The sequence below is a fragment of the Dendrobates tinctorius genome, unplaced genomic scaffold (genome assembly GCF_039654945.1).
Source record: "Dendrobates tinctorius isolate UK_male_01 unplaced genomic scaffold, ASM3965494v1 ptg000254l, whole genome shotgun sequence".
Lineage (NCBI taxonomy): Eukaryota > Metazoa > Chordata > Amphibia > Anura > Dendrobatidae > Dendrobates > Dendrobates tinctorius.
Genome location: NW_027361921.1, coordinates 1,119,768 through 1,146,057, shown reverse-complemented (window position 1 = coordinate 1,146,057; position 26,290 = coordinate 1,119,768). Strand labels below are relative to the sequence as shown.

At 34.6% G+C, this 26,290-nt stretch overlaps 21 non-coding genes across 21 annotated transcripts; all 21 read right to left on the bottom strand.

Moving 5' to 3' along the window:
* Positions 1-202: 202 nt before the first annotated feature.
* On the bottom strand, positions 203-276 carry TRNAT-CGU (transfer RNA threonine (anticodon CGU)). The gene has a single exon. It is a non-coding gene; the product is annotated as a tRNA-Thr (tRNA).
* Positions 277-1,739: 1,463 nt separating this feature from the next.
* TRNAT-CGU (transfer RNA threonine (anticodon CGU)) lies at positions 1,740-1,813 on the bottom strand. The gene has a single exon. It is a non-coding gene; the product is annotated as a tRNA-Thr (tRNA).
* A 1,523-nt stretch (positions 1,814-3,336) lies between these two features.
* Positions 3,337-3,410, bottom strand: TRNAT-CGU (transfer RNA threonine (anticodon CGU)). Its single transcript has one exon. It is a non-coding gene; the product is annotated as a tRNA-Thr (tRNA).
* A 2,751-nt stretch (positions 3,411-6,161) lies between these two features.
* TRNAT-CGU (transfer RNA threonine (anticodon CGU)) lies at positions 6,162-6,235 on the bottom strand. Its single transcript has one exon. It is a non-coding gene; the product is annotated as a tRNA-Thr (tRNA).
* Positions 6,236-6,960: 725 nt separating this feature from the next.
* Positions 6,961-7,034, bottom strand: TRNAT-CGU (transfer RNA threonine (anticodon CGU)). The gene has a single exon. It is a non-coding gene; the product is annotated as a tRNA-Thr (tRNA).
* Positions 7,035-7,645: 611 nt separating this feature from the next.
* On the bottom strand, positions 7,646-7,719 carry TRNAT-CGU (transfer RNA threonine (anticodon CGU)). The gene has a single exon. It is a non-coding gene; the product is annotated as a tRNA-Thr (tRNA).
* A 726-nt stretch (positions 7,720-8,445) lies between these two features.
* Positions 8,446-8,519, bottom strand: TRNAT-CGU (transfer RNA threonine (anticodon CGU)). Its single transcript has one exon. It is a non-coding gene; the product is annotated as a tRNA-Thr (tRNA).
* Positions 8,520-9,130: 611 nt separating this feature from the next.
* On the bottom strand, positions 9,131-9,204 carry TRNAT-CGU (transfer RNA threonine (anticodon CGU)). The gene has a single exon. It is a non-coding gene; the product is annotated as a tRNA-Thr (tRNA).
* Positions 9,205-9,928: 724 nt separating this feature from the next.
* Positions 9,929-10,002, bottom strand: TRNAT-UGU (transfer RNA threonine (anticodon UGU)). Its single transcript has one exon. It is a non-coding gene; the product is annotated as a tRNA-Thr (tRNA).
* A 1,414-nt stretch (positions 10,003-11,416) lies between these two features.
* On the bottom strand, positions 11,417-11,490 carry TRNAT-CGU (transfer RNA threonine (anticodon CGU)). Its single transcript has one exon. It is a non-coding gene; the product is annotated as a tRNA-Thr (tRNA).
* Positions 11,491-12,101: 611 nt separating this feature from the next.
* TRNAT-CGU (transfer RNA threonine (anticodon CGU)) lies at positions 12,102-12,175 on the bottom strand. The gene has a single exon. It is a non-coding gene; the product is annotated as a tRNA-Thr (tRNA).
* Positions 12,176-14,382: 2,207 nt separating this feature from the next.
* TRNAT-CGU (transfer RNA threonine (anticodon CGU)) lies at positions 14,383-14,456 on the bottom strand. The gene has a single exon. It is a non-coding gene; the product is annotated as a tRNA-Thr (tRNA).
* Positions 14,457-15,866: 1,410 nt separating this feature from the next.
* TRNAT-CGU (transfer RNA threonine (anticodon CGU)) lies at positions 15,867-15,940 on the bottom strand. The gene has a single exon. It is a non-coding gene; the product is annotated as a tRNA-Thr (tRNA).
* Positions 15,941-17,350: 1,410 nt separating this feature from the next.
* TRNAT-CGU (transfer RNA threonine (anticodon CGU)) lies at positions 17,351-17,424 on the bottom strand. Its single transcript has one exon. It is a non-coding gene; the product is annotated as a tRNA-Thr (tRNA).
* A 1,407-nt stretch (positions 17,425-18,831) lies between these two features.
* TRNAT-CGU (transfer RNA threonine (anticodon CGU)) lies at positions 18,832-18,905 on the bottom strand. Its single transcript has one exon. It is a non-coding gene; the product is annotated as a tRNA-Thr (tRNA).
* A 725-nt stretch (positions 18,906-19,630) lies between these two features.
* Positions 19,631-19,704, bottom strand: TRNAT-CGU (transfer RNA threonine (anticodon CGU)). The gene has a single exon. It is a non-coding gene; the product is annotated as a tRNA-Thr (tRNA).
* Positions 19,705-20,426: 722 nt separating this feature from the next.
* TRNAM-CAU (transfer RNA methionine (anticodon CAU)) lies at positions 20,427-20,500 on the bottom strand. Its single transcript has one exon. It is a non-coding gene; the product is annotated as a tRNA-Met (tRNA).
* A 724-nt stretch (positions 20,501-21,224) lies between these two features.
* Positions 21,225-21,298, bottom strand: TRNAT-CGU (transfer RNA threonine (anticodon CGU)). Its single transcript has one exon. It is a non-coding gene; the product is annotated as a tRNA-Thr (tRNA).
* A 722-nt stretch (positions 21,299-22,020) lies between these two features.
* TRNAT-CGU (transfer RNA threonine (anticodon CGU)) lies at positions 22,021-22,094 on the bottom strand. The gene has a single exon. It is a non-coding gene; the product is annotated as a tRNA-Thr (tRNA).
* A 2,319-nt stretch (positions 22,095-24,413) lies between these two features.
* TRNAT-CGU (transfer RNA threonine (anticodon CGU)) lies at positions 24,414-24,487 on the bottom strand. The gene has a single exon. It is a non-coding gene; the product is annotated as a tRNA-Thr (tRNA).
* Positions 24,488-25,965: 1,478 nt separating this feature from the next.
* On the bottom strand, positions 25,966-26,039 carry TRNAT-CGU (transfer RNA threonine (anticodon CGU)). The gene has a single exon. It is a non-coding gene; the product is annotated as a tRNA-Thr (tRNA).
* Between the last annotated feature and the right edge of the window lie 251 nt (positions 26,040-26,290).

Sequence of the window (26,290 nt, the reverse complement as noted above, 5' to 3'; positions counted from 1 at the left end):
AATTCTTAAATTAATCTTCACACTTCTAGCACACACTTATAGCAATCACAATGCAGTCTTAATTCCTTTTCAGCATTTAGATGAAATACTTAATCTCACAATTGCACTATCAGTAGTAATGGAACAATGGCAAATTTGAGTTTGCACTCAGGTAAAACATCTGCTTTAAGATAGTAAGCTTATTCTTGAGAAGATGAAAACAAGGTACTGCTGAGAGTTGAACTCAGGATCTCCTGTTTACGAGACAGGCGCTTCAACCAACTAAGCCACAGCACCACATGATTCATATGTGAATATTTATTATTCTGCTTTTTCAGAAAACTGCTCTGAAAATTTCTAGCATCTAATGTGTAATTCCACTGGTTTTAATTTGTAATGCTTGAGCCCATCCTATATTCTCTAAAGAAAGTTATTTCATCTAATTCCTTTTAGAGCATTTCAAAAGCAAAATTTTTTTTACTTAAATTCCACTGGTTTTAATTTGTAATGATTGAAGCCATCCTATATTCTCTAAAGAAACTTATTTCATCTAATTCCTTTTAGAGCATTTCAAAAGCAGAAAGTTTTTTTCTCTCAATTGCACTTTATTAGGGCTTTGGGAAAGACATGTTTGATGTCAAACAAAAGTGAAAGTCCTCTTTTTCGGCTAACAGCCCCAAACTGACATGAAGAAAGGAAAGCACTGCTGACATTCGAAATCAAGATTTTCTGTTTACTAAACAGGCTCTTTGATCAACTTGGCTACATCACAAAAAGATGTGATATATTGGAAAGACTGCTTAGAGAGTCAGATGTGGAAAGTGGAGGCATTTCAAAATAAAATCCATTGGTTAAGTTGTCAAGTTTGAAGCAATCTTACATCCTATTCAGCATTTAGATGAGATACTTAATCTCACAATTGCACTATCAGTAGGGCTGGAACAATGGCTAATTTGAGTTTGCACACAGGTAAAACACGTGCTTTAAGATAGGAAGCTTATTCTTGACAAGCGCTTTAACCAACTAAGCCACAGCACCACATGATCCATATGTGAATATTTATTATTCTGCTTTTTCAGAAAACTGCTCTGAAAATTTCTAGCATCTAATGTGTAATTCCACTGGTTTTAATTTGTAATGCTTGAGCCCATCCTATATTCTCTAAAGAAAGTTATTTCATCTAATTCCTTTTAGAGCATTTCAAAAGCAAAATTTTTTTTACTTAAATTCCACTGGTTTTAATTTGTAATGATTGAAGCCATCCTATATTCTCTAAAGAAACTTATTTCATCTAATTCCTTTTAGAGCATTTCAAAAGCAGAAAGTTTTTTTCTCTCAATTGCACTTTATTAGGGCTTTGGGAAAGACATGTTTGATGTCAAACAAAAGTGAAAGTCCTCTTTTCGGCTAACAGCCCCAAACTGACATGAAGAAAGGAAAGCACTGCTGACATTCGAAATCAAGATTTTCTGTTTACTAAACAGGCTCTTTGACCAACTTGGCTAAATCACAAAAAGATGTGATATATTGGAAAGACTGCTTAGAGAGTCAGATGCGGAAAATGGAGGCATTTCAAAATAAAATCCATTGGTTAAATTGTCAAGCTTGAAGCAGTCTTACTTCCTTTTCAGCATTTAGATGAGATACTTAATCTCACAATTGCACTATCAGTAGAGCTGGAACAATGGCAAATTTGAGTTTGCAATCAGGTAAAACACCTGCTTTAAGATAGGAAGCTTATTCTTGAGAAGATGAAAACAAGGTACTGCTGAGAGTTTAACTCAGGATCTCCTGTTTACGAGACAGGCGCTTTAACCAACTAAGCCACAGCACCACATGATCCAAATGTGAATATTTATTATTCTGCTTTTTCAGAAAACTGCTATGAAAATTTGTAGCATCTAATGTGTAATTCCACTGGTTTTAATTTGTAATGATTGAAGCCATCCTATATTCTCTAAAGAAAGTTATTTCATCTAATTCCTTTTAGAGCATTTCAAAAACAATTTTTTTTTTCACTCAAATTCCACTGGTTTTAATTTGTAATGCTTGAAGCCATCCTATATTCTCTAAAGAAACTTATTTCATCTAATTCCTTTTAGAGCATTTCAAAAGCAGAAAGTTTTTTTCTCTCAATAGCACTTTATTAGGGCTTTGGGAAAGACATGTTTGATGTCAAACAAAAGTGAAAGTCCTCTTTTTCGGCTAACAGCCCCAAACTGACATGAAGAAAGGAAAGCACTGCTGACATTCGAAATCAAGATTTTCTGTTTACTAAACAGGCTCTTTGACCAACTTGGCTAAATCACAAAAAGATGTGATATATTGGAAAGACTGCTTAGAGAGTCAGATGCAGAAAATGGAGGCATTTCAAAATAAAATCCATTGGTTAAATTGTCAAGCTTGAAGCAGTCTTACTTCCTTTTCAGCATTTAGATGAGATTCTTAATCTCACAATTGCACTATCAGTAGGGCTGGAACAATGGCAAATTTGAGTTTGCACACAGGTAAAACACCTGATTTAAGATAGGAAGCTTATTCTTGAGAATATGAAAACAAGGTACTGCTGAGAGTTGAACTCAGGATCTCCTGTTTATGAGACAGGCGCTTTAACCAACTAATCCACAGCACCACATGATCCAAATGTGAATATTTATTATTCTGCTTTTTCAGAAAACTGCTATGAAAATTTGTAGCATCTAATGTGTAATTCCACTGGTTTTAATATGTAATGATTGAAGCCATCCTATATTCTCTAAAGAAAGTTATTTCATCTAATTCCTTTTAGAGCATTTCAAAAGCAAATTTTTTTTTTCACTCAAATTCCACTGGTTTTAATTTGTAATGCTTGAAGCCATCCTATATTCTCTAAAGAAACTTATTTCATCTAATTCCTTTTAGAGCATTTCAAAAGCAGAAAGTTTTTTTCTCTCAATAGCACTTTATTAGGGCTTTGGGAAAGACATGTTTGATGTCAAACAAAAGTGAAAGTCCTCTTTTTCGGCTAACAGCCCCAAACTGACATGAAGAAAGGAAAGCACTGCTGACATTTGAAATCAAGATTTTCTATTTACTAAACAGGCTCTTTGACCAACTTGGCTAAATCACAAAAAGATGTGATATATTCGAAAGACTGCTTAGAGAGTCAGATGCGGAAAGTGGAGGCATTTCAAAATAAAATCCATTGGTTAAATTGTCAAGCTTGAAGCAGTCTTACTTCCTTTTCAGCATTTAGATGAGATACTTAATCTCACAATTGCACTATGAGTAGGGCTGCAACAATGGCAAATTTGAGTTTGCACACAGGTAAAACACATGCTTTAAGATAGGAAGCTTATTCTTGAGAAGATGAAAACAAGGTACTGCTGAGAGTTGAACTCAGGATCTCCTGTTTACGAGACAGGCGCTTTAACCAACTAAGCTACAGCACCACATGATCCATATGTCAATATTTATTATTCTGCTTTTTCAGAAAACTGCTATGAAAATTTGTAGCATCTAATGTGTAATTCCACTGGTTTTAGTTTGTAATTCTTGAGCCCATCCTATATTCTCTAAAGAAAGTTATTTCATCTAATTCCTTTTAGAGAATTTCAAAAGCAAATTTTTTTTTCACTCAAATTCCACTGGTTTTAATTTGTAATGCTTGAAGCCATCCTATATTCTCTAAAGAAACTTATTTCATCTAATTCCTTTTAGAGCATTTCAAAAGCAGAAAGTTTTTTTCTCTCAATTGCACTTTATTAGGGCTTTGGGAAAGACATGTTTGATGTCAAACAAGAATGAAAGTCCTCTTTTTCGGCTAACAGCCCCAAACTGACATGATGAAAGGAAAGCACTGCTGACATTCGAAATCAAGATTTTCTGTTTACTAAACAGGCTCTTTGACCAACTTGGTTTATTCACAAAAAGATGTGATATATTGGAAAGACTGCTTAGAGAGTCAGATGCGGAAAGTGGAGGCATTTCAAAATAAAATCCATTGGTTAAATTGTCAAGCTTGAAGCAGTCTTACTTCCTTTTCAGCATTTAGATTGTGAGATTGTGAGATACTTAATCTCACAATTGCACTATGAGTAGGGCTGGAACAATTGCAAATTTGAGTTTGCACACAGGTAAAGCACCTGATTTAAGATAGGAAGCTTATTCTTGAGAAGATGAAAAAAGGTACTGCTGAGAGTTGAACCCAGGACCGCCTGATTACGAGACAGGCGCTTTAACCAACTAAGCCACAGGACAACATGATCCATATGTGAATATTTATTATTTTGCTTTTTCAGAAAACTGCTATGAAAATTTGTAGCATCTAACGTGTAATTCCACTGGTTTTAGTTTGCAATGCTTGAGCCCTTCCTATATTCTCTAAAGAAAGTTATTTCATCTAATTCCTTTTAGAGCATTTCAAAAGCAAATTTTTTTTTTCACTCAAATTCCACTGGTTTTAATTTGTAATGCTTGAAGCCATCCTATATTCTCTAAAGAAACTTATTTCATCTAATTCGTTTTAGAGCATTTCAAAAGCAGAAAGTTTTTTTCTCTCAATTGCACTTTATTAGGGCTTTGGGAAAGACATGTTTGATGTCAAACAAGAATGAAAGTCCTCTTTTTCGGCTAACAGACCCAAACTGACATGATGAAAGGAAAGCACTGCTGACATTCAAAATCAAGATTTTCTGTTTACTAAACAGGCTCTTTGACCAACTTGGTGAAAATTTGTAGCATCTAATGTGTAATTCCACTGGTTTTAATTTGTAATGCTTGAGCCCATCCTATATTCTCTAAAGAAAGTTATTTCATCTAATTCCTTTTAGAGCATTTCAAAAGCAAATTTTTTTTTACTTAAATTCCACTGGTTTTAATTTGTAATGATTGAAGCCATCCTATATTCTCTAAAGAAACTTATTTCATCTAATTCCTTTTAGAGCATTTCAAAAGCAGAAAGTTTTTTTCTCTCAATTGCACTTTATTAGGGCTCTGGGAAAGACATGTTTGATGTCAAACAAAAGTGAAAGTCCTCTTTTTCGGCTAACAGCCCCAAACTGACATGAAGAAAGGAAAGCACTGCTGACATTCGATTTTCAACATTCAGATTTTCTGTTTACTAAACAGGCTCTTTGACCAACTTGGCTAAATCACAAAAAGATGCGATATATTGGAAAGACTGCTTAGAGAGTCAGATGCGGAAAATGGAGGCATTTCAAAATAAAATCCATTGGTTAAATTGTCAAGCTTGAAGCAGTCTTACTTCCTTTTCATCATTTAGATGAGATACTTAGTCTCACAATTGCACTATGAGTAGGGCTGGAACAATGGCAAATTTGAGTTTGCACACAGGTAAAACACCTGCTTTAAGATAGGAAGCTTATTCTTGAGAAGATGAAAACAAGGTACTGCTGAGAGTAGAACTCAGGATCTCCTGTTTACAAAACAGGCGCTTTAACCAACTAAGCCACAGCACCACATGATCCATTTGTGAATATTTATTATTCTGCTTTTTCAGAAAACTGGTATGAAAATTTGTAGCATCTAATGTGTTATTCCACGGGTCTTAATTTGTAATGCTTGAGCCCATCCTATATTCTCTAAAGAAAGTTATTTCATCTAATTCCTTTTATAGCATTTCAAAAGCAATTTTTTTTTCACTCAAATTCCACTGGTTTTAATTTGTAATGCTTGAAGCCATCCTATATTCTCTAAAGAAACTTATTTCATCTAATTCCTTTTAGAGCATTTTAAAAGCAGAAAGTTTTTTTCTCTCAATTGCACTTTATTAGGGCTTTGGGAAATACATGTTTGATGTCAAACAAAAGTGAAAGTCCTCTTTTTCGGCTAACAGCCCCAAACTGACATGAAGAAAGGAAAGCACTGCTGACATTCGAAATCAAGATTTTCTGTTTACTAAACAGGCTCTTTGACCAACTTGGCTAAATCACAAAAAGATGCGATATATTGGAAAGACTGCTTAGAGAGTCACATGCGGAAAGTGGAGGCATTTCAAAATAAAATCCATTGTTTAAATTGTCAAGCTTGAAGCAGTCTTAATTCCTTTTCAGCATTTAGATAAGATACTTAATCTCACAATTGCACTATCAGTAGGGCTGGAACAATGGCAAATTTGAGTTTGCACTCAGGCAAAATACCTGCTTTAAGATAGGAAGCTTATTCCTGAGAAGATGAAAACAAGGTACTGCTGAGAGTTTAACTCAGGATCTCCTGTTTACGAGACAGGCGCTTTAACCAACTAAGCCACAGCACCACATGATCCAAATGTGAATATTTATTATTCTGCTTTTTCAGAAAACTGCTATGAAAATTTGTAGCATCTAATGTGTAATTCCACTGGTTTTAATTTGTAATGCTTGAGCCCATCCTATATTCTCTAAAGAAAGTTATTTCATCTAATTCCTTTTAGAGCATTTCAAAAGCAAATTTTTTTTTTCACTCAAATTCCACTGGTTTTAATTTGTAATGCTTGAAGCCATCCTATATTCTCTAAAGAAACTTATTTCATCTAATTCCTTTTAGAGCATTTCAAAAGCAGAAAGTTTTTTTCTCTCAATTGCACTTTATTAGGGATTTGGGAAAGACATGTTTGATGTCAAACAAAAGTGAAAGTCCTCTTTTTCGACTAACAGCCCCAAACTGACATGAAGAAAGGAAAGCACTGCTGACATTCGAAATCAAGATTTTCTGTTTACTAAACAGGCTCTTTGACCAACTTGGCTAAATCACAAAAAGATGTGATATATTGGAAAGACTGCTTAGAGAGTCAGATGCGGAATGTGGAGGCATTTCAAAATAAAATCCATTGGTTAAATTGTCAAGCTTGAAGCAGTCTTAATTCCTTTTCAGCATTTAGATGAGATACTTAATCTCACAATTGCACTATGAGTAGGGCTGGAACAATGGCAAATTTGAGTTTGCACTCAGGTAAAACACCTGCTTTAAGACAGGAAGCTTATTCTTGAGAAGATGAAAACAAGGTACTGCTGAGAGTTGAACTCAGGATCTCCTGTTTACGAGACAGGCGCTTTAACCAACTAAGCCACAGCACCACATGATCCAAATGTGAATATTTATTATTCTGCTTTTTCAGAAAACTGCTATGAAAATTTGTAGCATCTAATGTGTAATTCCACTGGTTTTAATTTGTAATGATTGAAGCCATCCTATATTCTCTAAAGAAACTTATTTCATCTAATTCCTTTTAGAGCATTTCAAAAGCAGAAAGTTTTTTTCTCTCAATTGCACTTTATTAGGGATTTGGGAAAGACATGTTTGATGTCAAACAAAAGTGAAAGTCCTCTTTTTCGGCTAACAGCCCAAACTGACATGAAGAAAGGAAAGCACTGCTGACATTCGAAATCAAGATTTTCTGTTTACTAAACAGGCTCTTTGACCAACTTGGCTACATCACAAAAAGATGTGATATATTGGAAAGACTGCTTAGAGAGTCAGATGCGGAAAGTGGAGGCATTTCAAAATAAAATCCATTGGTTAAATTGTCAAGCTTGAAGCAGTCTTACTTCCTTTTCAGCATTTAGATGAGATACTTAATCTCACAATTGCACTATGAGTAGGGCTGGAACAATGGCAAATTTGAGTTTGCACACAGGTAAAACACCTGATTTAAGATAGGAAGCTTATTCTTGAGAAGATGAAAACACGGTACTGCTGAGAATTGAACTCAGGATCTCCTGTTTACGAGACAGGCGCTTTAACCAACTAAGCCATAGCACCACATGTTCCATAGGTGAATATTTATTATTCTGCTTTTTCAGAAAACTGCTATGAAAATTTGTAGCATCTAATGTGTAATTCCACTGGTTTTAATTTGTAATGCTTGAGCCCATCCTATATTCTCTAAAGAAAGTTATTTCATCTAATTCCTTTTAGAGCATTTCAAAAGCAAATTTTTTTTTTCACTCAAATTCCACTGGTTTTAATTTGTAATGCTTGAAGCCATCCTATATTCTCTAAAGAAACTTATTTCATCTAATTCCTTTTAGAGCATTTCAAAAGCAGAAAGTTTTTTTTCTCTCAATTGCACTTTATTAGGGATTTGGGAAAGACATGTTTGATGTCAAACAAAAGTGAAAGTCCTCTTTTTCGACTAACAGCCCCAAACTGACATGAAGAAAGGAAAGCACTGCTGACATTCGAAATCAAGATTTTCTGTTTACTAAACAGGCTCTTTGACCAACTTGGCTAAATCACAAAAAGATGTGATATATTGGAAAGACTGCTTAGAGAGTCAGATGCGGAATGTGGAGGCATTTCAAAATAAAATCCATTGGTTAAATTGTCAAGCTTGAAGCAGTCTTAATTCCTTTTCAGCATTTAGATGAGATACTTAATCTCACAATTGCACTATCAGTAGGGCTGGAACAATGGCAAATTTGAGTTTGCACTCAGGTAAAACACCTGCTTTAAGACAGGAAGCTTATTCTTGAGAAGATGAAAACAAGGAACTGCTGAGAGTTGAACTCAGGATCTCCTGTTTACGAGACAGGCGCTTTAACCAACTAAGCCACAGCACCACATGATCCAAATGTGAATATTTATTATTCTGCTTTTTTAGAAAACTGCTATGAAAATTTGTAGCATCTAATGTGTAATTCCACTGGTTTTAATTTGTAATGATTGAAGCCATCCTATATTCTCTAAAGAAACTTATTTCATCTAATTCCTTTTAGAGCATTTCAAAAGCAGAAAGTTTTTTTCTCTCAATTGCACTTTATTAGGGCTTTGGGAAAGACATGTTTGATGTCAAACAAAAGTGAAAGTCCTCTTTTTCGGCTAACAGCCCAAACTGACATGAAGAAAGGAAAGCACTGCTGACATTTGAAATCAAGATTTTCTGTTTACTAAACAGGCTCTTTGACCAACTTGGCTACATCACAAAAAGATGTGATATATTGGAAAGACTGCTTAGAGAGTCAGATGCGGAAAGTGGAGGCATTTCAAAATAAAATCCATTGGTTAAGTTGTCAAGTTTGAAGCAGTCTTACTTCCTTTTCAGCATTTAGATGAGATACTTAATCTCACAATTGCACTATCAGTAGGGCTGGAACAATGGCAAATTTGAGTTTGCACACAGGTAAAACACCTGATTTAAGATAGGAAGCTTATTCTTGATAAGATGAAAACAAGGTACTGCTGAGAGTTGAACTAAGGATCTCCTGTTAACGAGACAGGCGCTTTAACCAACTAAGCCACAGCACCACATGATCCAAATGTGAATATTTATTATTCTGCTTTTTCAGAAAACTGCTATGAAAATTTGTAGCATCTAATGTGTAATTCCACTGGTTTTAATTTGTAATGCTAGAGCCCATCCTATATTCTCTAAAGAAAGTTATTTCATCTAATTCCTTTTAGAGCATTTCAAAAGCAAATTTTTTTTTCACTCAAATTCCACTGGTTTTAATTTGTAATGCTTGAAGCCATCCTATATTCTCTAAATAAACTTATTTCATCTAATTCCTTTTAGAGCATTTCAAAAGCAGAAAGTTTTTTTCTCTCAATTGCACTTTATTAGGGATTTGGGAAAGACATGTTTGATGTCAAACAAAAGTGAAAGTCCTCTTTTTCGACTAACAGCCCCAAACTGACATGAAGAAAGGAAAGCACTGCTGACATTCGAAATCAAGATTTTCTGTTTACTAAACAGGCTCTTTGACCAACTTGGCTAAATCACAAAAAGATGTGATATATTGGAAAGACTGCTTAGAGAGTCAGATGCGGAATGTGGAGGCATTTCAAAATAAAATCCATTGGTTAAATTGTCAAGCTTGAAGCAGTCTTAATTCCTTTTCAGCATTTAGATGAGATACTTAATCTCACAATTGCACTATCAGTAGGGCTGGAACAATGGCAAATTTGAGTTTGCACTCAGGTAAAACACTTGCTTTAAGACAGGAAGCTTATTCTTGAGAAGATGAAAACAAGGTACTGCTGAGAGTTGAACTCAGGATCTCCTGTTTACAAGACAGGCGCTTTAACCAACTAAGCCACAGCACCACATGATCCAAATGTGAATATTTATTATTCTGCTTTTTCAGAAAACTGCTATGAAAATTTGTAGCATCTAATGTGTAATTCCACTGGTTTTAATTTGTAATGATTGAAGCCATCCTATATTCTCTAAAGAAACTTATTTCATCTAATTCCTTTTAGAGCATTTCAAAAGCAGAAAGTTTTTTTCTCTCAATTGCACTTTATTAGGGCTTTGGGAAAGACATGTTTGATGTCAAACAAAAGTGAAAGTCCTCTTTTTTGGCTAACAGCCCAAACTGACATGAAGAAAGGAAAGCACTGCTGACATTCAAAATCAAGATTTTCTGTTTACTAAACAGGCTCTTTGACCAACTTGGCTACATCACAAAAAGATGTGATATATTGGAAAGACTGCTTAGAGAGTCAGATGCGGAAAGTGGAGGGATTTCAAAATAAAATCCATTGGTTAAGTTGTCAAGTTTGAAGCAATCTTACTTCCTTCCTTTTCAGCATTTAGATGAGATACTTAATCTCACAATTGCACTATCAGTAGGGATGGAACAATGGCAAATTTGAGTTTGCACACAGGTAAAACACGTGATTTAAGATAGGAAGCTTATTCTTGATAAGATGAAAACAAGGTACTGCTGAGAGTTGAACTCAAGATCTCCTGTTTATGAGACAGGCGCTTTAACCAACTAATCCACAGCACCACATGATCCAAATGTGAATATTTATTATTCTGCTTTTTCAGAAAACTGCTATGAAAATTTGTAGCGTCTAATGTGTAATTCCACTGGTTTTAATTTGTAATGCTTGAGCCCATCCTATATTCTCTAAAGAAAGTTATTTCATCTAATTCCTTTTAGAGCATTTCAAAAGCAAATTTTTTTTTTCACTCAAATTCCACTGGTTTTAATTTGTAATGCTTGAAGCCATCCTATATTCTCTAAAGAAACTTATTTCATCTAATTCCTTTTAGAGCATTTCAAAAGCAGAAAGTTTTTTTCTCTCAATTGCACTTTATTAGGGATTTGGGAAAGACATGTTTGATGTCAAACAAAAGTGAAAGTCCTCTTTTTCGACTAACAGCCCCAAACTGACATGAAGAAAGGAAAGCACTGCTGACATTCGAAATCAAGATTTTCTGTTTACTAAACAGGCTCTTTGACCAACTTGGCTAAATCACAAAAAGATGTGATATATTGGAAAGACTGCTTAGAGAGTCAGATGCGGAATGTGGAGGCATTTCAAAATAAAATCCATTGGTTAAATTGTCAAGCTTGAAGCAGTCTTAATTCCTTTTCAGCATTTAGATGAGATACTTAATCTCACAATTGCACTATCAGTAGGGCTGGAACAATGGCAAATTTGAGTTTGCACTCAGGTAAAACACCTGCTTTAAGACAGGAAGCTTATTCTTGAGAAGATGAAAACAAGGTACTGCTGAGAGTTGAACTCAGGATCTCCTGTTTACGAGACAGGCGCTTTAACCAACTAAGCCACAGCACCACATGATCCAAATGTGAATATTTATTATTCTGCTTTTTCAGAAAACTGCTATGCAAATTTGTAGCATCTAATGTGTAATTCCACTGGTTTTAGTTTGTAATGATTGAAGCCATCCTATATTCTCTAAAGAAACTTATTTCATCTAATTCCTTTTAGAGCATTTCAAAAGCAGAAAGTTTTTTTCTCTCAATTGCACTTTATTAGGGATTTGGGAAAGACATGTTTGATGTCAAACAAAAGTGAAAGTCCTCTTTTTCGGCTAACAGCCCAAACTGACATGAAGAAAGGAAAGCACTGCTGATATTCGAAATCAAGATTTTCTGTTTACTAAACAGGCTCTTTGACCAACTTGGCTAAATCACAAAAAGATGTGATATATTGGAAAGACTGCTTAGAGAGTCAGATGCGGAATGTGGAGGCATTTCAAAATAAAATCCATTGGTTAAATTGTCAAGCTTGAAGCAGTCTTAATTCCTTTTCAGCATTTAGATGAGATACTTAATCTCACAATTGCACTATCAGTAGGGCTGGAACAATGGCAAATTTGAGTTTGCACTCAGGTAAAACACCTGCTTTAAGACAGGAAGCTTATTCTTGAGAAGATGAAAACAAGGTACTGCTGAGAGTTGAACTCAGGATCTCCTGTTTACGAGACAGGCGCTTTAACCAACTAAGCCACAGCACCACATGATCCAAATGTGAATATTTATTATTCTGCTTTTTCAGAAAACTGCTATGAAAATTTGTAGCATCTAATGTGTAATTCCACTGGTTTTAATTTGTAATGATTGAAGCCATCCTATATTCTCTAAAGAAACTTATTTCATCTAATTCCTTTTAGAGCATTTCAAAAGCAGAAAGTTTTTTTCTCTCAATTGCACTTTATTAGGGCTTTGGGAAAGACATGTTTGATGTCAAACAAAAGTGAAAGTCCTCTTTTTCGGCTAACAGCCCAAACTGACATGAAGAAAGGAAAGCACTGCTGACATTCGAAATCAAGATTTTCTGTTTACTAAACAGGCTCTTTAACCAACTTGGCTACATCACAAAAAGATGTGATATATTGGAAAGACTGCTTAGAGAGTCAGATGCGGAAAGTGGAGGCATTTCAAAATAAAATCCATTGGTTAAGTTGTCAAGTTTGAAGCAATCTTACTTCCTTTTCAGCATTTAGATGAGATACTTAATCTCACAATTGCACTATCAGTAGGGCTGGAACAATGGCAAATTTGAGTTTGCACACAGGTAAAACACCTGATTTAAGATTGGAAGCTTATTCTTGATAAGATGAAAACAAGGTACTGCTGAGAGTTGAACTCAAGATCTCCTGTTTATGAGACAGGTGCTTTAACCAACTAATCCACAGCACCACATGATCCAAATGTGAATATTTATTATTCTGCTTTTTCAGAAAACTGGTATGAAAATTTGTAGCGTCTAATGTGTAATTCCACTGGTTTTAATTTGTAATGCTTGAGCCCATCCTATATTCTCTAAAGAAAGTTATTTCATCTAATTCCTTTTAGAGCATTTCAAAAGCAAATTTTTTTTTCACTCAAATTCCACTGGTTTTAATTTGTAATGCTTGAAGCCATCCTATATTCTCTAAAGAAACTTATTTCATCTAATTCCTTTTAGAGCATTTCAAAAGCAGAAAGTTTTTTTCTCTCAATTGCACTTTATTAGGGATTTGGGAAAGACATGTTTGATGTCAAACAAAAGTGAAAGTCCTCTTTTTCGACTAACAGCCCCAAACTGACATGAAGAAAGGAAAGCACTGCTGACATTCGAAATCAAGATTTTCTGTTTACTAAACAGGCTCTTTGACCAACTTGGCTAAATCACAAAAAGATGTGATATATTGGAAAGACTGCTTAGAGAGTCAGATGCGGAAAGTGGAGGCATTTCAAAATAAAATCCATTGGTTAAGTTGTCAAGTTTGAAGCAATCTTACTTCCTTTTCAGCATTTAGATGAGATACTTAATCTCACAATTGCACTATCAGTAGGGCTGGAACAATGGCAAATTTGAGTTTGCACACAGGTAAAACACCTGATTTAAGATTGGAAGCTTATTCTTGATAAGATGAAAACAAGGTACTGCTGAGAGTTGAACTCAAGATCTCCTGTTTATGAGACAGGCGCTTTAACCAACTAATCCACAGCACCACATGATCCAAATGTGAATATTTATTATTCTGCTTTTTCAGAAAACTGGTATGAAAATTTGTAGCGTCTAATGTGTAATTCCACTGGTTTTAATTTGTAATGCTTGAGCCCATCCTATATTCTCTAAAGAAAGTTATTTCATCTAATTCCTTTTAGAGCATTTCAAAAGCAAATTTTTTTTTTCACTCAAATTCCACTGGTTTTAATTTGTAATGCTTGAAGCCATCCTATATTCTCTAAAGAAACTTATTTCATCTAATTCCTTTTAGAGCATTTCAAAAGCAGAAAGTTTTTTTCTCTCAATTGCACTTTATTAGGGATTTGGGAAAGACATGTTTGATGTCAAACAAAAGTGAAAGTCCTCTTTTTCGACTAACAGCCCCAAACTGACATGAAGAAAGGAAAGCACTGCTGACATTCGAAATCAAGATTTTCTGTTTACTAAACAGGCTCTTTGACCAACTTGGCTAAATCACAAAAAGATGTGATATATTGGAAAGACTGCTTAGAGAGTCAGATGCGGAAAGTGGAGGCATTTCAAAATATAATCCATTGGTTAAATTGTCAAGCTTGAAGCAGTCTTACTTCCTTTTCAGCATTTAGATGAGATACTTAATCTCACAATTGAACTATCAGTAGGGCTGGAACAATGGCAAATTTGAGTTTGCACTCAGGTAAAACACCTGCTTTAAGACAGGAAGCTTATTCTTGAGAAGATGAAACAAGGTACTGCTGAGAGTTGAACTCAGGATCTCCTATTTACGAGACAGGCGCTTTAACCAACTAAGCCACAGCACCACATGATCCAAATGTGAATATTTATTATTCTGCTTTTTCAGAAAACTGCTATGAAAATTTGTAGCATCTAATGTGTAATTCCACTGGTTTTAATTTGTAATGATTGAAGCCATCCTATATTCTCTAAAGAAACTTATTTCATCTAATTCCTTTTAGAGCATTTCAAAAGCAGAAAGTTTTTTTCTCTCAATTGCACTTTATTAGGGCTTTGGGAAAGACATGTTTGATGTCAAACAAAAGTGAAAGTCCTCTTTTTCGGCTAACAGCCCAAACTGACATGAAGAAAGGAAAGCACTGCTGACATTCGAAATCAAGATTTTCTGTTTACTAAACAGGCTCTTTGACCAACTTGGCTACATCACAAAAAGATGTGATATATTGGAAAGACTGCTTAGAGAGTCAGATGCGGAAAGTGGAGGCATTTCAAAATAAAATCCATTGGTTAAGTTGTCAAGTTTGAAGCAATCTTACTTCCTTTTCAGCATTTAGATGAGATACTTAATCTCACAATTGCACTATCAGTAGGGCTGGAACAATGGCAAATTTGAGTTTGCACACAGGTAAAACACCTGATTTAAGATTGGAAGCTTATTCTTGATAAGATGAAAACAAGGTACTGCTGAGAGTTGAACTCAAGATCTCCTGTTTATGAGACAGGCGCTTTAACCAACTAATCCACAGCACCACATGATCCAAATGTGAATATTTATTATTCTGCTTTTTCAGAAAACTGCTATGAAAATTTGTAGCGTCTAATGTGTAATTCCACTGGTTTTAATTTGTAATGCTTGAGCCCATCCTATATTCTCTAAAGAAAGTTATTTCATCTAATTCCTTTTAGAGCATTTCAAAAGCAAATTTTTTTTTTCACTCAAATTCCACTGGTTTTAATTTGTAATGCTTGAAGCCATCCTATATTCTCTAAAGAAACTTATTTCATCTAATTCCTTTTAGAGCATTTCAAAAGCAGAAAGTTTTTTTCTCTCAATTGCACTTTATTAGGGATTTGGGAAAGACATGTTTGATGTCAAACAAAAGTGAAAGTCCTCTTTTTCGACTAACAGCCCCAAACTGACATGAAGAAAGGAAAGCACTGCTGACATTCGAAATCAAGATTTTCTGTTTACTAAACAGGCTCTTTGACCAACTTGGCTAAATCACAAAAAGATGTGATATATTGGAAAGACTGCTTAGAGAGTCAGATGCGGAAAGTGGAGGCATTTCAAAATAAAATCCATTGGTTAAATTGTCAAGCTTGAAGCAGTCTTACTTCCTTTTCAGCATTTAGATGAGATACTTAATCTCACAATTGAACTATCAGTAGGGCTGGAACAATGGCAAATTTGAGTTTGCACTCAGGTAAAACACCTGCTTTAAGACAGGAAGCTTATTCTTGAGAAGATGAAAAAAAGGTACTGCTGAGAGTTGAACTCAGGATCTCCTGTTTACGAGACAGGCGCTTTAACCAACTAAGCCACAGCACCACATGATCCAAATGTGAATATTTATTATTCTGCTTTTTCAGAAAACTGCTATGCAAATTTGTAGCATCTAATGTGTAATTCCACTGGTTTTAATTTGTAATGATTGAAGCCATCCTATATTCTCTAAAGAAACTTATTTCATCTAATTCCTTTTAGAGCATTTCAAAAGCAGAAAGTTTTTTTCTCTCAATTGCACTTTATTAGGGCTTTGGGAAAGACATGTTTGATGTCAAACAAAAGTGAAAGTCCTCTTTTTCGGCTAACAGCCCAAACTGACATGAAGAAAGGAAAGCACTGCTGACATTCGAAATCAAGATTTTCTGTTTACTAAACAGGCTCTTTGACCAACTTGGCTACATCACAAAAAGATGTGATATATTGGAAAGACTGCTTAGAGAGTCAGATGCGGAAAGTGGAGGCATTTCAAAATAAAATCCATTGGTTAAGTTGTCAAGTTTGAAGCAATCTTACTTCCTTTTCAGCATTTAGATGACATACTTAATCTCACAATTGCACTATCAGTAGGGCTGGAACAATGGCAAATTTGAGTTTGCACACAGGTAAAACACCTGATTTAAGATAGGAAGCTTATTCTTGATAAGATGAAAACAAGGTACTGCTGAGAGTTGAACTCAAGATGTCCTGTTTATGAGACAGGCGCTTTAACCAACTAATCCACAGCACCACATGATCCAAATGTGAATATTTATTATTCTGCTTTTTCAGAAAACTGCTATGAAAATTTGTAGCGTCTAATGTGTAATTCCACTGGTTTTAATTTGTAATGCTTGAGCCCATCCTATATTCTCTAAAGAAAGTTATTTCATCTAATTCCTTTTAGAGCATTTCAAAAGCAAATTTTTTTTTTCACTCAAATTCCACTGGTTTTAATTTGTAATGCTTGAAGCCATCCTATATTCTCTAAAGAAACTTATTTCATCTAATTACTTTTAGAGCATTTCAAAAGCAGAAAGTTTTTTTCTCTCTATTGCACTTTATTAGGGATTTGGGAAAGACATGTTTGATGTCAAACAAAAGTGAAAGTCCTCTTTTTCGACTAACAGCCCCAAACTGACATGAAGAAAGGAAAGCACTGCTGACATTCGAAATCAAGATTTTCTGTTTACTAAACAGGCTCTTTGACCAACTTGGCTAAATCACAAAAAGATGTGATATATTGGAAAGACTGCTTAGAGAGTCAGATGCGGAAAGTGGAGGCATTTCAAAATAAAATCCATTGGTTAAATTGTCAAGCTTGAAGCAGTCTTAATTCCTTTTCAGCATTTAGATGAGATACTTAATCTCACAATTGAACTATCAGTAGGGCTGGAACAATGGCAAATTTGAGTTTGCACTCAGGTAAAACACCTGCTTTAAGACAGGAAGCTTATTCTTGAGAAGATGAAAACAAGGTACTGCTGAGAGTTAAACTCAGGATCTCCTGTTTACGAGACAGGCGCTTTAACCAACTAAGCCACAGCACCACATGATCCAAATGTGAATATTTATTATTCTGCTTTTTCAGAAAACTGCTATGCAAATTTGTAGCATCTAATGTGTAATTCCACTGGTTTTAATTTGTAATGATTGAAGCCATCCTATATTCTCTAAAGAAACTTATTTCATCTAATTCCTTTTAGAGCATTTCAAAAGCAGAAAGTTTTTTTCTCTCAATTGCACTTTATTAGGGATTTGGGAAAGACATGTTTGATGTCAAACAAAAGTGAAAGTCCTCTTTTTCGGCTAACAGCCCAAACTGACATGAAGAAAGGAAAGCACTGCTGACATTCGAAATCAAGATTTTCTGTTTACTAAACAGGCTCTTTGACCAACTTGGCTACATCACAAAAAGATGTGATATATTGGAAAGACTGCTTAGAGAGTCAGATGCGGAAAGTGGAGGCATTTCAAAATAAAATCCATTGGTTAAGTTGTCAAGTTTGAAGCAATATTACTTCCTTTTCAGCATTTAGATGAGATACTTAATCTCACAATTGAACTATCAGTAGGGCTGGAACAATGGCAAATTTGAGTTTGCACACAGGTAAAACACCTGCTTTAAGATAGGAAGCTTATTCTTGAGAAGATGAAAACAAGGTACTGCTGAGAGTTGAACTCAGGATCTCCTGTTTACGAGTCAGGCACTTTAACCAACTACGCCACAGCACCACATGATCCATATGTGAATATTTATTATTCTGCTTTTTCAGAAAACTGCTATGAAAATTTGTAGCATCTAATGTGTAATTCCACTGGTTTTAATTTGTAATGCTTGAGCCCATCCTATATTCTCTAAAGAAAGTTATTTCATCTAATTCCTTTTAGAGCATTTCAAAAGCAAAATTTTTTTGCTTAAATTCCACTTGTTTTAATTTGTAATGATTGAAGCCATCCTATATTCTCTAAAGAAACTTATTTCATCTAATTCCTTTTAGAGCATTTCAAAAGCAGAAATTTTTTTTCTCTCAATTGCACTTTACTAGGGCTTTGGGAAAGACATGTTTGATGTCAAACGAAAGTGAAAGTACTCTTTTTTGGCTAACAGCCCCAAACTGACATGAAGAAGGGAAAGCACTGCTGACATTCGAAATCAAGATTTTCTGTTTACTAAACAGGCTCTTTGACCAACTTGGCTAAATCACAAAAAGATGTGATATATTGGAAAGACTGCTTAGAGAGTCAGATGCGGAAAATGGAGGCATTTCAAAATAAAATCCATTGGTTAAATTGTCAAGCTTGAAGCAGTCTTACTTCCTTTTCAGCATTTAGATGAGATACTTAGTCTCACAATTGCACTATCAGTAGGGCTGGAACAATGGCAAATTTGAGTTTGCACTCAGGTAAAACACCTGCTTTAAGATAGGAAGCTTATTCTTGAGAAGATGAAAACAAGGTACTGCTGAGAGTTTAACTCAGGATCTCCTGTTTACGAGACAGGCGCTTTAACCAACTAAGCCACAGCACCACATGATACAAATGTGAATATTTATTATTCTGCTTTTTCAGAAAACTTCTATGAAAATTTGTAGCATCTAATGTGTAATTCCACTGGTTTTAATTTGTAATGATTGAAGCCATCCTATATTCGCTAAAGAAAGTTATTTCATCTAATTCCTTTTAGAGCATTTCAAAAACAATTTTTTTTTTTCACTCAAATTCCACTGGTTTTAATTTGTAATGCTTGAAGCCATCCTATATTCTCTAAAGAAACTTATTTCATCTAATTCCTTTTAGAGCATTTCAAAAGCAGAAAGTTTTTTTCTCTCAATAGCACTTTATTAGGGCTTTGGGAAAGACATGTTTGATGTCAAACAAAAGTGAAAGTCCTCTTTTTCGGCTAACAGCCCCAAACTGACATGAAGAAAGGAAAGCACTGCTGACATTCGAAATCAAGATTTTCTGTTTACTAAACAGGCTCTTTGACCAACTTGGCTAAATCACAAAAAGATGTGATATATTGGAAAGACTGCTTAGAGGGTCAGATGCGGAAAATGGAGGCATTTCAAAATAAAATCCATTGGTTAAATTGTCAAGCTTGAAGCAGTCTTACTTCCTTTTCAGCATTTAGATGAGATACTTAATATCACAATTGCACTATGAGTAGGGCTGGAACAATGGCAAATTTGAGTTTGCACACAGGTAAAACACATGCTTTAAGATAGGAAGCTTATTCTTGAGAAGATGAAAACAAGGTACAGCTGAGAGTTGAACTCAGGATCTCCTGTTTACGAGACAGGCGCTTTAACCAACTAAGCTACAGCACCACATGATCCATATGTCAATATTTATTATTCTGCTTTTTCAGAAAACTGCTATGAAAATTTGTAGCATCTAATGTGTAATTCCACTGGTTTTAATTTGTAATGCTTGAGCCCATCCTATATTCTCTAAAGAAAGTTATTTCATCTAATTCCTTTTAGAGCATTTCAAAAGCAAAATTTTTTTACTTAAATTCCACTTGTTTTAATTTGTAATGATTGAAGCCATCCTATATTCTCTAAAGAAACTTATTTCATCTAATTCCTTTTAGAGCATTTCAAAAGCAGAAATTTTTTTTCTCTCAATTGCACTTTATTAGGGCTTTGGGAAAGACATGTTTGATGTCAAACGAAAGTGAAAGTACTCTTTTTTGGCTAACAGCCCCAAACTGACATGAAGAAAGGAAAGCACTGCTGACATTCGAAATCAAGATTTTCTGTTTACTAAACAGGCTCTTTGACCAACTTGGCTAAATCACAAAAAGATGTGATATATTGGAAAGACTGCTTAGAGAGTCAGATGCGGAAAATGGAGGCATTTCAAAATAAAATCCACTGGTTAAATTGTCAAGCTTGAAGCAGTCTTACTTCCTTTTCAGCATTTAGATGAGATACTTAATCTCACAATTGCACTATCAGTAGGGCTGGAACAATGGCAAATTTGAGTTTGCACTCAGGTAAAACACCTGCTTTAAGATAGGAAGCTTATTCTTGAGAAGATGAAAACAAGGTACTGCTGAGAGTTGAACTCAGGATCTCCTGTTTATGAGACAGGCGCTTTAACCAACTAAGCCACAGCACCACATGATCCATATGAGAATATTTAATATTCTGCTTTTTCAGAAAACTGCTATGAAAATTTGTAGCATCTAATGTGTAATTCCACTGGTTTTAATTTGTAATGCTTGAGCCCATCCTATATTCTCTAAAGAAAGTTATTTCATCTAATTCCTTTTAGAGCATTTCAAAAGCAAATTTTTTTTTTCACTCAATTTCCACTGGTTTTAATTTGTAATGCTTGAAGCCATCCTATATTCTCTAAAGAAACTTATTTCATCTAATTCCTTTTAGAGCATTTCAAAAGCAGAAAGTTTTTTCTCTCAATAGCACTTTATTAGGGATTTGGGAAAGACATGTTTGATGTCAAACAAAAGTGAAAGTCCTCTTTTTCGGCTAACAGCCCCAAACTGACATGAAGAAAGGAAAGCACTGCTGACATTTGAAATCAAGATTTTCTATTTACTAAACAGGCTCTTTGACCAACTTGGCTAAATCACAAAAAGATGTGATATATTGGAAAGACTGCTTAGAGAGTCAGATGCGGAAAGTGGATGCATTTCAAAATAAAATGCATTGGTTAAATTGTCAATCTTGAAGCAGTCTTACTTCCTTTTCAGCATTCATATGAGATACTTAATCTCACAATTGCACTATGAGTAGGGCTGGAACAATGGCAAATTTGAGTTTGCACACAGGTAAAACACATGCTTTAAGATAGGAAGCTTATTCTTGAGAAGATGAAAACAAGGTACAGCTGAGAGTTGAACTCAGGATCTTCTGTTTACGAGACAGGCGCTTTAACCAACTAAGCTCCAGTACCACATGATCCATATGTCAATATTTATTATTCTGCTTTTTCAGAAAACTGCTATGAAAATTTGTAGCATCTAATGTGTAATTCCACTGGTTTTAATTTGTAATGCTTGAGCCCATCCTATATTCTCTAAAGAAAGTTATTTCATCTAATTCCTTTTAGAGCATTTCAAAAGCAAAATTTTTTTACTTAAATTCCACTTGTTTTAATTTGTAATGATTGAAGCCATCCTATATTCTCTAAAGAAACTTATTTCATCTAATTCCTTTTAGAGCATTTCAAAAGCAGAAAGTTTTTTTCTCTCAATAGCACTTTATTAGGGCTTTGGGAAAGACATGTTTGATGTCAAACAAAAGTGAAAGTCCTCTTTTTCGGCTAACAGCCCCAAACTGACATGAAGAAAGGAAAGCACTGCTGACATTTGAAATCAAGATTTTCTATTTACTAAACAGGCTCTTTGACCAACTTGGCTAAATCACAAAAAGATGTGATATATTGGAAAGACTGCTTAGAGAGTCAGATGCGGAAAGTGGAGGCATTTCAAAATAAAATCCATTGGTTAAATTGTCAAGCTTGAAGCAGTCTTACTTCCTTTTCAGCATTTAGATGAGATACTTAATCTCACAATTGCACTATGAGTAGGGCTGGAACAATGGCAAATTTGAGTTTGCACACAGGTAAAACACATGCTTTAAGATAGGAAGCTTATTCTTGAGAAGATGAAAACAAGGAACTGCTGAGAGTTGAACTCAGGATCTCCTGTTTACGAGACAGGCGCTTTAACCAACTAAGCTACAGCACCACATGATCCATATGTCAATATTTATTATTCTGCTTTTTCAGAAAACTGCTATGAAAATTTGTAGCATCTAATGTGTAATTCCACTGGTTTTAATTTGTAATGCTTGAGCCCATCCTATATTCTCTAAAGAAAGTTATTTCATCTAATTCCTTTTAGAGCATTTCAAAAGCAAAATTTTTTTACTTAAATTCCACTTGTTTTAATTTGTAATGATTGAAGCCATCCTATATTCTCTAAAGAAACTTATTTCATCTAATTCCTTTTAGAGCATTTCAAAAGCAGAAATTTTTTTTCTCTCAATTGCACTTTATTAGGACTTTGGGAAAGACATGTTTGATGTCAAACGAAAGTGAAAGTACTCTTTTTCGGCTAACAGCCCCAAACTGACATGAAGAAAGGAAAGCACTGCTGACATTCGAAATCAAGATTTTCTGTTTACTAAACAGGCTCTTTGACCAACTTGGCTAAATCACAAAAAGATGTGATATATTGGAAAGACTGCTTAGAGAGTCAGATGCGGAAAATGGAGGCATTTCAAAATAAAATCCATTGGTTAAATTGTCAAGCTTGAAGCAGTCTTACTTCCTTTTCAGCATTTAGATGAGATACTTAATCTCACAATTGCACTATCAGTAGAGCTGGAACAATGGCAAATTTGAGTTTGCACTCAGGTAAAACACTTGCTTTAAGATAGGAAGCTTATTCTTGAGAAGATGAAAACAAGGTACTGCTGAGAGTTTAACTCAGTATCTCCTGTTTACAAGACAGGCGCTTTAACCAACTAAGCCACAGCACCACATGATCCAAATGTGAATATTTATTATTCTGCTTTTTCAGAAAACTGCTATGAAAATTTGTAGCATCTAATGTGTAATTCCACTGGTTTTAATTTGTAATGATTGAAGCCATCCTATATTCTCTAAAGAAAGTTATTTCATCTAATTCCTTTTAGAGCATTTCAAAAACAATTTTTTTTTTCACTCAAATTCCACTGGTTTTAATTTGTAATGCTTGAAGCCATCCTATATTCTCTAAAGAAACTTATTTCATCTAATTCCTTTTAGAGCATTTCAAAAGCAGAAAGTTTTTTTCTCTCAATAGCACTTTATTAGGGCTTTGGGAAAGACATGTTTGATGTCAAACAAAAGTGAAAGTCCTCTTTTTCGGCTAACAGCCCCAAACTGACATGAAGAAAGGAAAGCACTGCTGACATTCGAAATCAAGATTTTCTGCTTACTAAACAGGCTCTTTGACCAATTTGGCTAAATCACAAAAAGATGTGATATATTGGAAAGACTGCTTAGAGAGTCAGATGCAGAAAATGGAGGAATTTCAAAATAAAATCCATTGGTTAAATTGTCAAGCTTGAAGCAGTCTTACTTCCTTTTCAGCATTTAGATGAGATTCTTAATCTCACAATTGCACTATCAGTAGGGCTGGAACAATGGCAAATTTGAGTTTGCACACAGGTAAAACACCTTATTTAAGATAGGAAGCTTATTCTTGAGAATATGAAAACAAGGTACTGCTGAGAGTTGAACTCAGGATCTCCTGTTTATGAGACAGGCGCTTTAACCAACTAATCCACAGCACCACATGATCCAAATGTGAATATTTATTATTCTGCTTTTTCAGAAAACTGCTATGAAAATTTGTAGCATCTAATGTGTAATTCCACTGGTTTTAATATGTAATGATTGAAGCCATCCTATATTCTCTAAAGAAAGTTATTTCATCTAATTCCTTTTAGAGCATTTCAAAAGCAAATTTTTTTTTTCACTCAAATTCCACTGGTTTTAATTTGTAATGCTTGAAGCCATCCTATATTCTCTAAAGAAACTTATTTCATCTAATTCCTTTTAGAGCATTACAAAAGCAGAAAGTTTTTTTCTCTCAATAGCACTTTATTAGGGCTTTGGGAAAGACATGTTTGATGTCAAACAAAAGTGAAAGTCCTCTTTTTCGGATAACAGCCCCAAACTGACATGAAGAAAGGAAAGCACTGCTGACATTTGAAATCAAGATTTTCTATTTACTAAACAGGCTCTTTGACCAACTTGGCTAAATCACAAAAAGATGTGATATATTGGAAAGACTGCTTAGAGAGTCAGATGCGGAAAGTGGAGGCATTTCAAAATAAAATCCATTGGTTAAATTGTCAAGCTTGAAGCAGTCTTACTTCCTTTTCAGCATTTAGATGAGATACTTAATCTCACAATTGCACTATGAGTAGGGCTGCAACAATGGCAAATTTGAGTTTGCACACAGGTAAAACACATGCTTTAAGATAGGAAGCTTATTCTTGAGAAGATGAAAACAAGGTACTGCTGAGAGTTGAACTAAGGATCTCCTGTTTACGAGACAGGCGCTTTAACCAACTAAGCTACAGCACCACATGATCCATATGTCAATATTTATTATTCTGCTTTTTCAGAAAACTGCTATGAAAATTTGTAGCATCTAATGTGTAATTCCACTGGTTTTAATTTGTAATGCTTGAGCCCATCCTATATTCTCTAAAGAAAGTTATTTTATCTAATTCCTTTTAGAGCATTTCAAAAGCAAAATTTTTTTACTTAAATTCCACTTGTTTTAATTTGTAATGATTGAAGCCATCCTATATTCTCTAAAGAAACTTATTTCATCTAATTCCTTTTAGAGCATTTCAAAAGCAGAAATTTTTTTTCTCTCAATTGCACTTTATTAGGGCTTTGGGAAAGACATGTTTGATGTCAAACGAAAGTGAAAGTACTCTTTTTCGGCTAACAGCCCCAAACTGACATGAAGAAAGGAAAGCACTGCTCACATTCGAAATCAAGATTTTCTGTTTACTAAACAGGCTCTTTGACCAACTTGGCTAAATCACAAAAAGATGTGATATATTGGAAAGACTGCTTAGAGAGTCAGATGCGGAAAATGGAGGCATTTCAAAATAAAATCCATTGGTTAAATTGTCAAGCTTGAAGCAGTCTTACTTCCTTTTCAGCATTTAGATGAGATTCTTAATCTCACAATTGCGCTATCAGTAGGGCTGGAACAATGGCAAATTTGAGTTTGCACACAGGTAAAACACCTGATTTAAGATAGGAAGCTCCTGTTTACAAGACAGGCGCTTTAATCAACTAAGCCACAGCACCACATGATCCATATGTGAATATTTATTATTCTGCTTTTTCAGAAAACTGCTATGAAAATTTGTAGCATCTAATGTGTAATTCCACTGGTTTTAGTTTGTAATGCTTGAGCCCATCCTATATTCTCTAAAGAAAGTTATTTCATCTAATTCCTTTTAGAGAATTTCAAAAGCAAATTTTTTTTTCACTCAAATTCCACTGGTTTTAATTTGTAATGCTTGAAGCCATCCTATATTCTCTAAAGAAACTTATTTCATCTAATTCCTTTTAGAGCATTTCAAAAGCAGAAAGTTTTTTTCTCTCAATTGCACTTTATTAGGGCTTTGGGAAAGACATGTTTGATGTCAAACAAGAATGAAAGTCCTCTTTTTCGGCTAACAGCCCCAAACTGACATGATGAAAGAAAAGCACTGCTGACATTCAAAATCAAGATTTTCTGTTTACTAAACAGGCTCTTTGACCAACTTGGTTTATTCACAAAAAGATGTGATATATTGGAAAGACTGCTTAGAGAGTCAGATGCGGAAAGTGGAGGCATTTCAAAATAAAATCCATTGGTTAAATTGTCAAGCTTGAAGCAGTCTTACTTCCTTTTCAGCATTTAGATTGTGAGATTGTGAGATACTTAATCTCACAATTGCACTATGAGTAGGGCTGGAACAATGGCAAATTTGAGTTTGCACACAGGTAAAACACCTGATTTAAGATAGGAAGCTTATTCTTGAGAAGATGAAAAAAGGTACTGCTGAGAGTTGAACCCAGGACCTCCTGTTTACGAGACAGGCGCTTTAACCAACTAAGCCACAGGACAACATGATCCATATGTGAATATTTATTATTCTGCTTTTTCAGAAAACTGCTATGAAAATTTGTAGCATCTAACGTGTAATTCCACTGGTTTTAGTTTGTAATGCTTGAGCCCTTCCTATATATTCTAAAGAAAGTTATTTCATCTAATTCCTTTTAGAGCATTTCAAAAGCAAATTTTTTTTTTCACTAAAATTCCACTGGTTTTAATTTGTAATGCTTGAAACCATCCTATATTCTCTAAAGAAACTTATT